General features: G+C 45.2%; 1 pseudogene; it reads left to right on the forward strand.

The window, feature by feature from the left end:
- The first annotated feature begins 5,246 nt into the window (after window positions 1-5,246).
- LOC124796530 lies at window positions 5,247-5,364 on the forward strand (annotated as a pseudogene).
- Window positions 5,365-15,573: the final 10,209 nt, after the last annotated feature.

Genomic DNA, 15,573 nt, shown 5'->3' on the forward strand with positions numbered 1-15,573 from the left:
GGCAACTCCTGAAATTCTGAGAAGCAGTTTTTATAGGGGAGACTTGCCCCCCATAATATACATTCCACGGGCGGACACCAGGATAATCATACCGAACCACAAAAAATTGGTTACCTGGCGTGACGGAGCTACGGCCCATAGATGGTGGGGAAGGGGTCACAGCTGCCTGTGAGGTGTACGTTAATTTTGTCTGTCCGCAGAGGCCTGTTTTGTTCGCCGTGCATACGTCGTGGCGGAAGATCCATGTGACGCAGCGGCAAAACATGGGAACGGGCTACTACTGGAGGTCCTCTTGAGAAGGAGGTAGCGCAGTTTGGAAGTCTACCCCACCCTACGACAAGCAAAGTATGTCGCAACTGAGATCGAAAGACTATTGTCGCAGCGACTGCCCGTACGGATCACGGTTGTGGCAAAAATGTTCTATTCTCTGAAGAATAGAAGCTGCTTGCGGATAACAACGTTGGACCTCCCAAAGCCGACTGAGAACGAACTCTGCAGGATGGAATTTATTGTATGCAAAGAAGTGCCCAAGAGACGCTACCTCTTGCTCTCAAAATCTCTGGGAAAGACCAACAGTGATTGGAGAAGAACTGGAACCATTTGTGGTTACAATTGCATTTTTGTCCGCACGTGAAGTATGTGTAGCGACGCGTTCGCCATAAACTTCAGGATACCAGTAAACGACCTAACACATTCGTGCACTCATATCTACCGGTAAAGTGGTACAAAAGTAGCGAGACTGTATTAATAAGCAGCTATTTGAGGTAACCTATCAGTGCTTGATTGTTTTAGGGACTTTGCGCCCTTACACTGTCCCAGGTTCCACCAAAACCGATCACCTTAGTTACAGTGAATTGACATTTTACTGCAGACGCATTATTTTGGTCCGCTAGAACATATTCTATGTGAAGCCTGTTACTAAAGAGGCGAGGCTGGTGCAATAAGCTTGTACACTTTTAAAATATGATCAAATTAACAGTGCTCACTGTCAAAATAGGACCAGGATCAATACGATCCCTCGTCTTTGTTGTTGTTGCTGTTTAGTGGTCATGAGTCCCAAACTTCTTTGATGTAGCTTTCCGTACTAATCTCTTTTCCAAAATTTCTTCATATCAGCACAGCTGCATGAAGCCTTCTTCAATTGGAACCTGCTTACGATATACAAGCTTTGGCCTCCCTCTACAATTTTTGTATTTTACCCCTAACTCTTCTCTCACTTACCAAATTAAGTACTACTCGATGGCTCAGAATGTGCCCTATCAACTTATCTCTTCTTTCAGTCAAATTGTGCTATAAAGTTCTTTTCTGACTCGGTCCAGTACCTCTTCATTGGTAATCCCATTCACCCACCCAATCTTCTGTATTATTCTGTAACACCACATTTCAAAAGCTTCTACACATCTTTTTCCTCACTTATTATTTATTTATTTAGCGTATGGCAGTGCACATCATTTTACGCTTCTTACAAATGTTTAAACAAAGATATACATAAAAAACACAATAAAACATACAGATAATGGGCAACACAATAGAGACATCAAGATTATATATGGTCAATAAAATTAATACAAAACATCAAGATTATTATAAAGTTTTTTGCGGCGTCTGTTGCCATCAGAAAGTCACTGAACCTGCCACTGTATGCTCTTCTTTCGCACTCTTGGACGATGTGGCGGATGGTCTGTCTGTTGGCTCCGCAGTTGGGAGTTCGTGCCTTTCCCCATTTGTAAAGGGTATCTGCACATCTTCCGTGATTTGTCCGTATTCTGTTAAGGGATTACCATATTTTACGTGGTAGTTTTACTTGGTAGTTCATATCCGGGCCGTCTTGACAATGCTCAGGGCACACCTCTCGCCACTCTTCCTTCCAGGTCTTTATTGCATACTTTGCAATTACTTGGCTGTTATAATTGTTGGATGTCTAGATCGAAGTCTGTTTCTTTCCAGGTCAGGCATTTCCCAGTGCATAGGGATCTGGGCGTTGTCGAGTATCTTCCTACCTTCCTGGAGAAGAGCATTCTTCCGACGTAGGTCCGCATGTGTTATGTGGCTTAGAATTGGCAGCCAATGTATTGGGGTTGATCTCATGGTTCCGCTGACAATTCGCATCGTGCTATTCAGCTGCTTGTCGATTTTTTGTGTGTGTGTGTGTGTGTGTGTGTGTGTGTGTGTGAACACTGTTCATCCAGACCGGACCGCATTGCTCCGGAGCCGAGTAGACCAGTCCGAGTGCCGACGTGTGTAGCGTGTCAGCCGAGGAGCCCCAAGTAGTGCCGCACAGCTTCTGGAGAATGTTATTCTTCGTCTTTAGTCTAGCTGCAGTATTTTCCAGATGTCGTTTATAAGTGAGCGCTCTGTCCAGAGTGACTCCAAGGTACTTTGGATGCTCATTAGATCGGAGCCGACTTCCCTCGAGACGAACGTCAAGTTGTTTGCTTGCTAATTTATTATTGAGATGGAAACATGTAGTTTCGGTTTTTGTAGAATTTGGCTGTGATCTCCATTTACGAAAGTATGTACTTAATGTCTCCAAGTCAAATGTCAAGGTTGGTTCCATGACCTCTAAGTTCTTGTGTTGTGTTGCAAAGACCCAATCGTCTGTGTACCCAAACTTCCTGGAGGATGTGGATGGCATATCGGCAATATATAAGCTGAAAAGTAGTGGAGCCAACACGGAGCCCTGCGGTAGGCCGTTGTTCAGGGTTCTTTGGACGCTTATCTGTTCTCCTGTTACTACTTAGAATGTTTTGGCAGCAAGCATGGCATCTATAAATCTGGTAGTTCTCAGGCAAGGGATTGTTCTCATGAATTTGTACAGCAGACCATGTTTCCAGACAGTGTCATAAGCAGCAGACAAATCTATGAAAACAGTTGAAGTTTTTAACTTCCTTTGGTACCCAGCCTCTATGTATGTAGTTAGTGACATAACCTGGTCTGTACAGCTGCGCGCAGGGCGGAATCCGGCTTGCTCCACGGGAACTGACTCCAGAATATTGGTGGCAATGCGGTTATATAGAAGTCTTTCCAGGAGTTTAGAGACAGAGCTCAATAATGCGACTGGGCGATACCTCTTTGGTTCTTTACTCGGCTTCCCAGGCTTTCGGAGAGCAACGATTTTTGATCGTTTCATTTGCTGAGGGACTATTCCGTGTGTTATAATATCCGTAAATAATTCTGCTAACTATCTTTTCGCACATTTTCCGCAGTTCAGAACAAAACTCTTTACCGTTTATCGTACATTTGTCACTTCGACACAAAGCTACACTGGAAACGAATACCTACAGAAAATCCAAACACTTAAATTTGTATTCGATGTTAACAAACGTCTCCTTTCCAGAAACGCTTTTCTTGCCATTGCCGCTCTGAATTTTATAACGTGTTTACTTATGCCATCGCCGGTTATTATTCTCCTCAGGTATCAACTATATTTAGTGTTTCAAACCCTAATGCAATTTACTCCACACCACCCGATTTAATTCGTCTACACGTCCCCACCATTGTTTCACTTTTATTGATATTCATCTTAGAATGTATTTTTCAAGACAATACCTATTCCATTCAACTGCTCCTCCAAGTCCTTTGACGTTCCTGCCAGAATTGCAGTATCAACGACACGTTTGTATTTGCTCTTCCCACTGTGCAAAACACTTTTACGTTATGGTTTCCAAGATACTGCGCTGGAGCTCTGTTTTCGCCTAATTACTTGTCGACTGCCACTGTATCTGTACACTTTGATGGAGCTTCTCGCAGGTGTGGGCACAATTCAGGGTCTAAAAATTGTTGCGCCAGAGGAATATCTCCTTAGTAATGCGTGCATAACCGTCTCTTTCTCGTCGGACCTTGTCGTCCTTTGTCTGTAGTATGCACTGTATTCCCTGACTAGAGGGTAACAAAGTGTTTTCTTATGCCAGACCCTCAATCCCTGTATCGACTGAGATTATTACTATCAAGCAAAATGCTTTCGATGAAAATTCGACATTTTGCCACGGCAAATACAGGTATTAGTTATACGAAAATTCAGAAAGCTTCTCAAGAATGTTATTGGTACTCAAGGAATTCTCATGTATGCGATAGCAGACCATTTATCTTGTCTAATAACTTTTTTGATGTGTATGTAACATACAACTCAAAGTTGAATTCTAGATGTATTGCGCCTCAGTTCTGTGGTCAGATAACAACGAGGAAACACGACCAAATGTTCGCAGAAGTTGCTCACGCTATCATGTTTTCTCGGAACTTCGCAATTTATTTTGAGTGAGCGCGCTGTGGCTGGATGTGGTTTTCCCGAACTGCAACGCGCCGATGCGTTCCAGGCCGGCCGGAGTGGCCGAGCGGTTCTGGGCGCTACAGTCTGGAACCGCGCGACCGCTACGGTCGCAGGTTCGAATCCTGCCTCGGGCATAGATGTGTGTGATGTCTTTAGGTTAGTTAGGTTTAAGTAGTTCTAAGTTCTAGGGGACTTATGACCACAGCAGTTAAGTCCCATAGCGCTCAGAGCCATTTGAACCATTTTCTTTATGCGTTCCAGTAGATGGACCACGCGGTCGATCTTATTATTACACTCTCGCTCCTGCAGTAGTATACAACGTTGTGGTCTTGGGCAATTACAGTACCGTTGTAGACTGCTTTGCTGCATAGTTTATAACAGCCCCGACACACAAGGGTAAATACAAGAAAGGAGAAACAAGCGCTGTGTCTGGAATTTCCAGCAACGTTAAGGCGTTCGCGGTTCTTGATTGCAGTTTAACATTACGGACTGTGCGATATCGAAGGAGGAACAACAGTTTATATTATGTCCTTTCGCGAAGGAATAATTTAAAAGCCTGTTTCAAACTGGTTCAAATAACTCTGAGCACTATGGGTCTTAACATCTGAGATCATCAGTCCTCGAGAACTTAGAACTACTTAAACCTAACTAACCTAAGGACATCACACACATCCATGCCCGAGGCAGGATGCGAACCTGCGACCGTAGCGGTCGCGCGGTTCCAGACTGAAGCGCCTAGAACCGCTCGGCCACAGCGGCCGGCAAAAGCCTTTTTAGTAGCTCATTGTGTACCGACATATGGAAAGCGTTTCTCGAATTCTGATCTTTACTGAAAATTCTAACATTCCTCAGAGCATAGGAAACACTGTTGGTGAGTCGAGCAACACAGTCACTGACTCTTTTGTAGAGTAGTTAATTCGTTTACCACATCAACGGGAGCGTACCTTGAGTGTTGCTGACGAATACCTGCATGTAGGAAATCAACGGCCTTGCCGCAGTGGTAACACCGGTTTCCGTCAGATCACCGAAGTTAAGCGCTGCCGGGCTGGGTTTGCATTTGGATGGGTGACCATCCGGTCTGCTGAGCGCTGTTGGAAAGCGAGGTGCACTTGGCAATTGTGAGCCAAACTGAGGAGCTACTTGATTGAGAAGTAGCGGCTCTGGTCTCGTCAACCGACATACGGCCAGGAGAGCGGTGTGCTGACCACATGGCCCTCAATATCAGCATCCAATGGCGCCTGTGGGCTAAGGATGACATGGCGGCAAGTCGGTACCGTTTGGCGCTCATGGCCTGTTCGGGTGGAGTTAAGTTTAGTTTTAGGAAATTAACTATAGAGCGGGTGCTCCAGTCAATGAAGAACGTTCTTGGGATTTCATTCTCCCGCACTGTCCCCCCCCCCCCCCCCCAAGTGTTAGATAATTTCTTAATGGTTGTCGATTGAGTGACTATTAACATGGCTATGAAATTGCCAGTGTTAGTATAAGAAGGGATAATTATTTTGATACATGTTTAATATTCTTAACGATTTTTATACAGAGAGATAAATACCTTAGAAGTTCGAAAAGTCATGGATTAACTATTACAGAAAAACAGCTGTTATGTACTGAAACGTCCCCTTAGAAAAATTATGAATGACAATGCTGGAAAACCTCTTACGTTATTTGTTTTTCAAACAGTTAATCAAAACCCAAGCTACTCAAACAGTTTTCTCTTTACTTATTCTGATCATCACTAAACTGACACACAATATTTTTAGCGCAACGCAATCTGACCTTCAACAAACCCTACCAAAAAAAAAAAAAAATGGCCCTGACTGACAATAACCTATATCTTTCATGAATCACTTACCTCACAAAAATCTTCGTTACTCAACCTACTGCAATACAGCGAGCGCCAATACTGTGCGCTAAATAAAAGATTGTAACTACTGAAGGCACTAACTACTGATAGGTATAGTATAGTTAGCAAATTAAAGATTTTGATAGAGAACAAACAATGTATTTACCTAATAATGTTCAAAAGTCATCATATATATATACATCTTTACAAATTTCCTTTTTCTGGCGGACACACGTCCGGATCGTGCTAACATAGTAATCTCTCAAAACTCCGCCATCTCTCTCTCCACATCCGCCACTGCTGGCGGCTCACCTCCAACTACCAACGCTACGCGCTGTTCACATCGAACTGCCCAACACTACACAAGCGAATATTCCAACAATATCAACCAGCCACAGACTTTACACAGCATAGTCAGTGATTCTCATACAGAGCGCTACGTGGCGTTACCAACATAAAAACCTAAACAGCCCTACTTACAGTACTATCGTACTATAAAAAGTTGTTGCCAATATCTTGAATCGTTAAAGAATGTATACTGCGTATGTTGTAAACCACAGAAATGTTCGTCTATATGTTCACTAGTTGGAGTGTAGTAATACCATGGACACATCTTTATCGCTAAAAACATCAGTCTTTCATGCGATGTCTCCAAATAACATCTTTTGCAAATACTCTTAAAGGGAATTGCACATGAGATTGTACTTTTTTCTTGTATTGCTCACTTGTACGAGCTGCCCTAAGCATACTTTATCTGATGATAACTACTCGATACGCGTCATAAATAAAGTTTTTAATGATCAAGACGTTTCCATGGGATTTCTACATGTGAAGTCTGGATGGTCCATTTGTTACAAATGGAGGGCTTTATCAGTCAAAGATATTCACTTATTGTAGGTATCACGCTGACATAATCTTCCGGCGCCGACCTAGCCCCTCCCTCGGATGAATTTGTCAACCACATGAAAAAAAGCGAAGATATTTCTAAATGAAGCAGTCGAAACAGCTTTCAAAAATTTGTGATGCCAATTTTTCAGTAATTACAGGGAATAATATGCAACATCTACAAAAACAAGGTGGTGTAATAAAAATTGAAAGCCAAGCAAGTGCGTGTTAAAAAGGGTGTAAGGCAGGTCTGCAGATGTTCACCGTTGTTGCTCTCCATCTCCATTTACATATGGAGGGTGTCCTTCCTAAGAATCATCTGACTCATTTCCTCTTATGTTTCGGAGGATATCTGGAATTTCTTTTTTGCAATGTGTAGCTGGAGTCAGCACAAACAAATACTGCTAATCGCGTCTTTCATGCGACGCCTAGCGTCGATGGAAAGCATCGGTTTGTTTCTTGTTACAAATCATTTTTAAAAGGGAATTTACATGCTCATTTTATAGCACTCCGTCTTCAGGCCACAAGTGGCCCATCGGGACCTACCGACCGCCGTGTCATCCTCAGATGAGGATGCGGATGAGAGCAGTGTGTGGTCAGCACACCGCTCTCCCAGTCTTTATGATGGTTGTCTTTGACCGGAGCCGCTACTATTCGATCGAATTGCTCCTCAATTGGCATCACGAGGCTGAATGCACCCCAAAAACTGGCAACAGCGCATGGCGGCCAAGATGGTCATCCATCCATGTGCCGGCCACGCCCGACTGCGCTTAACTGCGGTGATCTGACGGGAATCGGTGTATCCACTGCGGCAAGGCCGTTACCTCATTTTATAGAGCGGTGGCAAATAAGTTTAGTGCGATATTCGTCTTATCGATGTGTATCGACAGGGAGAGCAGAACACAAAGAATAACTAGTACTCCAGCAGCGACTGACCAGCGCTGCTGTGTGTTGCCGGCAATCAGTGCCGACTAGGGCGGCGCTCAGTCGCTGCTGGAGTACTGTTTATTCTTCGTGTTTTGCTCTCCCTGTCGATACACATCGGTAAGACGAATAGCGCACTAAACTAATTTGGGACTGCTGTAAGGAATGGGCACGTAAAATTCCTCTTTAAAAGTGAGTTTGTTTGTAATGGGAAACAAATCGACACATTCTGTCTACCCTGGGACTTGCAAGGAAAATATGCTGAGCCGTATTTGTTTGGGCTGATTCCAGCTACACATCACAAATACTTTGCCAGCTTACAGGTAGCTTCGAAATCAGGAGGAACTTTTGGAAGTAATGAAAGTTGCTCATAGAATGAAGGCCTTTACGGCAGGTGTTGTCATCACTTAACACTTCCGGGATGAAATGCCGTGGTCCATACATAAGACTCTCCCCTGACGTTTCGCCTTCGACAGCGGAAGGCATCCTCCGAGGACAATCCCGACGAACTGCAACGAGAGCACGAGTGAGCGCCGTATATATAAGCCATCCAGAGGGCGCCGCTGTCAATCACGTGACGTCGGCTGTGCTATGATCTCCGATATTGCAAACTTTCTAAACTGAAATTAATCGATTGTCACGCTGTTGCTGCAATGTTGACATCCATATCTTATCCAGCTTAATGCCTCCATATTTTCTATTAAAGTTATTACCGTGTTTGGCAATCTCAATTGAAACATGAATAGACAGGGCGCACAAAATATGTGAAAGTTGGCAATATCAGAGATCATAGCACAGCCGACGTCACGTGATTGACAGCGGCGCCCTCTGGATGGCTTATATACAAGGCGCTGACTCGCGCTCTCGTTGCTGCTCGCCGATTGTCCTCGGAGGATGCCTTCCGCAGTCGAAGGCGAAACGTCAGGGGACAGTCTTATGTACGGACCACGGCAACTCAGCCAGGAAGTGTTAAAAAGAATGCAAGTTGCTGTTTCGATACATGAGCAAATAGGGAAGAAAGCGATTTTTTGTCGCAATAGCGCAAGACAGGAAAATGGGGAGGACAGCATCAAACAAGTATAAAAAAAAAGGACGATGGATTTTCTCACGAGAATGCCTCACAAAATTTACACTAATTGCTTCCCAGGTCATCTTTTGCACTCTTACTTTTTGTTTTTCTTCAATGTGCTAGACTGCTTCCTGAGGTATGTACACTATCTGATCAACGTATCGAGACAGCCGTACGTAATGGGGAATTGACCACTGGATGTTAGGAGACGCGGACCCGCTATTATAATAGAGGGCATGGAGTATTGTGTTGTCAGTAAAGAAGCAACAACAGCAAAATGGACCGTTCAAGAGCGCTCAGTGACTTCGAACGTGTACTAATAATCGGATGTCACCTGAATAACAAATCCGACAGGGACATGTCAGCCCTTCTAAAGTTGTCAAAGTCGACCGTCGCTGATTGCTGATTGCGTAGTGGGAAGGAACAACCACAGCTAAATCAAAACCAGCGAGACCATCCAACATTGCGGGAGGAGGGTGGTTCCAAAATATGGCACGAAATTAGCGGAGGGCGCTAATTCCAAAGAGCTCCCAGCAGTCAAGCTGGCACAATGTCTATGTTTAGGAAGTTAAAAAGAACGGGATACGATGGTCGAGCAGCTCCTCATAAGCCACACAGTGGAATCAGCGCTAAGCTGTGCCTGAAGTGGTGCCAAGAACGAGGACTGTGGACAGTGGATGAGTGGAAACGAGTGATTTGGAGTGACGAATCACGCTGAGGATTGACAATCAGTGATTTACTGTGCTCAGTCACACTATACCTCACAGCAATCGGATGGAAGGCTTTGGGTTTGGCGAGTGTTTGGAGAACGTTACGTGCTGCCAAGTGTAGTGGCAAAAATGACGTGTGGAGGAGATGGTGTTACGGTGTGGGAGTGTATTTCTTGGTTAGTGCATGGTCCACTTATTGTCCTTTAAGTAAAATGCTGAATGCTTAAGGATGTGAAGACACTTTTACTGCGTACATCAGAGGAATAGTTCGAGACCGAGAGATGTGGCACAGTGGTTAGAACACTGGCATTGGAGAGGACGGTGGTTCAAACCCGCATCCGGTCGGTCTGATTTAGGCTTTCCGCGATTTTCCTAAATCGCTTCAGGCAAATTCCGGGATGGTTCCTTTGAAAGGGCACGGCCTGCTTCCTTCCCCACCCTTCCCTAACCCGATGGGACCGATAACCTCGCAGTTTGCTCCCCTTCCCCCAAACCAACCAACCACAACCAACCAACCAGTAGTTCGGAGAAGAAGACTGTTTGTACAAGCGTGACAACGCATGCTGTCAGTAGGCAGTAAGATTCGTGGAAAATAAGATTTCTGATGTGGGTGGGACTGCTCAGAGCCCTGATCTGTATGCAGTGGACCACCTTTCGGATGACAGAGCAGGCTCATCCAAGAATTGCGCCCAGCGGGCGCGGCCGCGCCCCGCGGGCGCAAGGCAGTGTAGTTCAGCGCCCCGTCCGCGACCGTGTGTCGCTAGTGTCGGCCTAGGAGCGAGAGAGAGAGAGAGAGAGAGACAGAGATAGCTGCGGAGCGAGTAAGACCGCACAGCACTGCTCTAAGCTGTACTGTCCCGCGGTCAGAGCCAACGAAAACAAAATAACAGAGGAAGCGCAGCTCTGTAAAAGTGGTCGATGAGCGGTGAAACAAGTAAACCATTTACTGTTTGCGTAAAAACTAGTGTTCTTGTGGCAGAATTACTACGCAAAGCTTTAGGAAACAATATCCAAAACAAGAATGGAACAACACCTTAGTAGTTTTCTGACTCACAGGTTGATTCTATTAGTACTGCACATGCACACTCATCATATGTACAGTAGGCGTCTTCTGAAAAATGTATCAGTTTCTTAAATGAACCAGAGTCATGAATATCCTATTTTAGAAATAATTTTATGTAAGGGATGTACAGTCTCATTCTTACTGTTAGTAGTTACAAGTAAATACTTTTTGTTATACTTCGTGCTACAGCTTTTTGTATCCCTTTTCAGAGTTTAGAAATCGGATCCTTAGTTTTCTGTTTTGTACGTAATAATTTTAACTACATCTACATCTACATACATACTCCGCAATCCACCATACGGTGCGTGGCAGAGGGTACCTCGTACCACAACTACCATCTTATCTCCCTGTTCCACTCCCAAACAGAACGAGGGAAAAATTACTGCCTATATGCCTCTGTACGAGCCCTAATGTCTCTTATCTTATCTTTGTGGTCTTTACGCGAAATGTAAGTTGGCGGCAGTAAAATTGTACTGCAGTCAGCCTCAAATGCTGGTTCTCTAAATTTCCTCAGTAGCGATTCACGAAAAGAACGCCTCCTTTCCTCTAGAGACTCCCACCCGAGTTCCTGAAGCATTTCCGTAACACTCGCGTGACCAAGATTGAAAACTTATTAAAAACAGAATTAAGGTTATAAACCTCTTTAATTATTACAGTCAACATTGTTAAAGAACACAACATTTTACACTTTTTCGTTTTCGAGGAAACGATTTAGTCTAGGTTTGGTACAAATTTTCGAACTGACCTTTGTGACAGGTATTAAAGTGCCGTTCAATCAAGTACTTTTTTAAATACATGAGGCTCCGATGACATACTAAACATTTGGCATGATTTTCGACAGCAGTACAAAGGAAATTAATTTCCCACTCGGGTTTAAATAGTGCGGACGCACCGCTCCTCTTTCTTTTTGTCTGCTGTTGTTGACCATCCATATCGATCCACTGTAACCTTACGTCTTGTTGACTAAAGACTTCGTGTCGCTTTTGACCGCTGCTGGCGCGGCGGTCTGTCGTCCGTACGAAGCGCGCGTACAGCGGCATGGCGAGGCTCGGCGGGCGGTCCGCAACAGCCAGCTGAGCGACACGGCTCGGCCACTGCGACAACACACGAATTCGATCGGGGCGCTGGCCGCGGGCAATCGCGGGCACTAGCGCCCCAGGGGCACAGTTTGGACGAGCCTGACTTAGAGCATCGACTTCGCGTCAGAACCCATTTCTCTGGTTTTGGCTCTTGAGGAAGAAAGGGCCGACATTCCTCCACAGACATACTGACATCTCTTTAAAAGTGTTCCGAGCAGAGATTAAGCTCTAATAAAGGCAAGGGTGGACACAATCCATGTTAATGTCCACTAATATGTGTCCATATACTCGCGATCAAGTGTTGTACAGCATTCTACTCAGTGCTGTTCGTGGACTTATGAGTACTTGGCTTAACGTAAATTGCTTGTTCATTAGACACATTGGAGGGCACCATTCCTGGACTAACTCCAGCGCCTTCTATAGGCCACGAAAAATATTCATTTTTCCGTAAATCGGTTTAGTTTGCTGATATGGCCCTTCAATGATTTTCAGCCAACTGTCGGTCCTTACAAGTTCCTACTGAAGCCCTGGCAACGTCTCCGGTCTGTGTGGCCCAGAGAGAGCTCGGTGCTAGGCCAGAGCAGCCTGCTGGCTGGGAACGCGCCGCCTGCCCCTTCGTGGAGTGGAGTGCCCTGAGGGCTCCGAGTTACGGTGCACAGCGCAGCGCGGAGACCTGCCGCGGTCCGCCCACCGCCAGAGACAGACTGACACGGACGTAACCGCCGGCGCTCGGCGCTAGTCGCTTCCTCAACCTGTTCTGCTTCTGCCAGGCCCCAGGCCGCAGGAATGTGAAGCCGGAACTCCCAGCCACTGCAGGAGGAATCTGCATCTGACAGCTGCTTCCAACAATAGCAGGGCAGCGTCACTAGATGCTCATCCAAACAGGATGGAGGGGGGGGGGGGGGGAGGGTTTAAGAGGGGGACTTGACCCCTCCTAAGGAAAATTTTATTAAACGACTTTATGTTTTTATGTATATAAATTAGCAAATTTCTGAGCTAACTTTCGGAGGACATTCTACCGCATCATTTACAACTGCGACGCCGCCGTGCGGGATTAGCCGAGCGGTCGGGGGCGCTGCAGTCATGGACTGTGCGGCTGGTCCCGGCAGAGTTTCGAGTCCTCCCTCAGGCATGGGTGTGTGTGTGTTTGTCCTTAGGGTAATTTAGGTTAAGTAGTGTGTAAGTTTAGGGACTGATGGCCTTAGCAGTTAAGTCCCATAAGATGTCACACACATTTGAAAATTTTTTTTGTTGCAAGGTGATAGCTAGAAATGGGAAGCTATATTGGGAAGGGGAAATGTTAGACAGTAACAAATTCCGCCCTCCTCCCAGGACTGAAGCCTTCACCTGTAACTGCACTTCACTTCCACATAGTAAATCGTAGAGTGTGACTGATCGTTATAACATCCCTGTTTGACAGAGCTCTCAGGAAGCTATGGTTTTAACATGATTTTATTATGTAGCTTTCTTGTCTGTACTCATTTTGCAGTCGATTTTAACTTCCCAATGAGGTAGAGACCTGAAATTTTGTACATAGATCAAAAGTGGGTGACAATGAAATATTATCACACTTTTGTCTGAATTATCCACGTAGCTCTGATGAGGGTAGAATTGAAGTGTGTTGGTAACGCCTGACACCTTCAGCAGCCCTGCGGGACCGGCGTGTTGGGCGGGTAGTATCGGAATGCGGCACAGGTGGTATGCGTGGAACTCCACGACAGCCGCCACACGACACTGCTACACGTGTGAGCGCTAGTATCGCGTCTGTTGCGCTGGCCTCGTGACGCTACGCGCCCGTTGCCGGCAAATCAGTACTCGTGGCTGCACTGCACGGGTATCTGCACAACGGATCTACATTAAGTAGTGAGAGTATGCACTGTGGTCTCGTATCGTTCTCGTTACACACCGTTGGTTTTGTCTCAGATTAAGCTATGCCTTGTCACTCTTGCTTTACTCATTTGAACTTTGTTATTCCGCCGTGTCGTTTCCGTTGTCTGTTTTCCTCTTATTGTTGTTCTCTTGTTCACAGCTAACTGCCGATGGCAGGCCCTGGTCAGTTGGCCAGTCTTTGTTGGTTCTTTGAGTCGTTCTTGATCCTTGTCAGATTCCGGTCACAATGATTTGCAAAAATAACTTGCTCTCATGGAAATGTTGAAATCTATTGAGAAATAACACGAACACGACTAAATAGCATAAAATAATTATTTAAATAAAAAAGAATTTTTAATATAACACACGTTTAAATCGGACTAAATAGTATGTGCCTCAGTCAGTGGTAAACGATAACTCTTTTGCCACTGAGTGGACCACATCATCTCATTCTGAAACTTTGATATTCTGTTGAGGAAAATAATTGTGACTGTAAAAAGGATGTTAATCTCTTGTTGTACGACGTATAATATGTGAAAGCTTTATTATTTTTATCTCTCCCTATGTGAGGGCCAAAGACCGAAACCGGTTGGAATAAACATGAAATCACAATACAGGACTGAGTTCTTCTTATGGGGCAGCCACCAACTGTAGAAGTCCATTTTGTAAATTGAGGAAACCGCACAGCAGTTGCTGCATCAACAATGTCGTTGATTCAGCAACTATTATGCGGTTCCTTCAATTTACAAAACAGCGCTATACTACACATTCGTTACAACAGAGGTCAGATTTGCAGATAACGTCTTTTACAGAAGCGATGTGCAGTATTTTCCTTAAGCGGGATGCAGGAGCCAGTTTTAACACGCAATCCCTCACAGTTGTTGTCACATGGATGGCAGCAACAATTGTCACAACTGCGGCGTATCGCTCCTCCCAGAGATCACCATCGGTGTCGCAGCATGTACACACTACTGAGGGGCAGCATTGACTGCTTCTTCCGCTCGAATCGTGGTCTTTAGGTGGCCTATGTAGAGGCAGTGGCTCTGGCTTATCAGCAGTTCAGGTTTGCGTCTGAAAATGGCGCCCATTTAGAGCGCCGAAATATAATGTCAGAATCTCAGGATCTAGTTATAAAACCTGCGAACACACCACAAATTACTACGGCGAGGAAGTCTACGCCATCATTGGTACTTCGGTGGCTTTCTCCGCCGAAGGACTGAGTGTTTGTGTTGTCCTCGTCATTTCGTCATCATTCGGGAAAAGTGGAGTGACTAGACTTTGGCAAGATTGGAAATTTGTACGGGCGCTGATAACCAAGCAGTTGAGAGCCCCACAAATCAAATATCATCGTCATCATCATCGACAACGTCGTCGTCGTCGTACTCATCACCATCGTCGTCACTGTCAGGGGTACTATCTAATACACTGAGGTTAAAAAAAAAAAAACTAGGATACGTCCTAATATTGTGTCGGACTTCATTTTGCCTGGTGTAATGCAGCAACTCAACGTCGCATGGACTCAGCCAGTCGTTGGAAGTCCCCTGCAGAAATACTGAGCCACGCTGCCTCTACGGCCGTCGATAATTGCAGAAGTGTTGCCGGTGCAGGACTTTGCGGGCGAACTGAACCCTCGATTATGTCCAATAAATGTTTGGTGGGATTTACGTCGGGTGGTCTCGGTGGCCAAATTATTCGCTCCAATTGTCCAGAATGTTCTCCAACCCAGTCACGATTAATTGTGGCCTGGTGACATGGTGTTGTTGTTTGGGAACATTAAGTGCATGAATGGCTGCAAATGTCTCCAAGTGACCGAACACAAACATATCCAGTCAATGATCTGTTGGACCAGAGGACCCAGTTGATTCCA

This window comes from Schistocerca piceifrons, chromosome 4 (genome assembly GCF_021461385.2).
Source record: "Schistocerca piceifrons isolate TAMUIC-IGC-003096 chromosome 4, iqSchPice1.1, whole genome shotgun sequence".
In the NCBI taxonomy this organism is placed as follows: Eukaryota; Metazoa; Arthropoda; class Insecta; order Orthoptera; family Acrididae; genus Schistocerca; species Schistocerca piceifrons.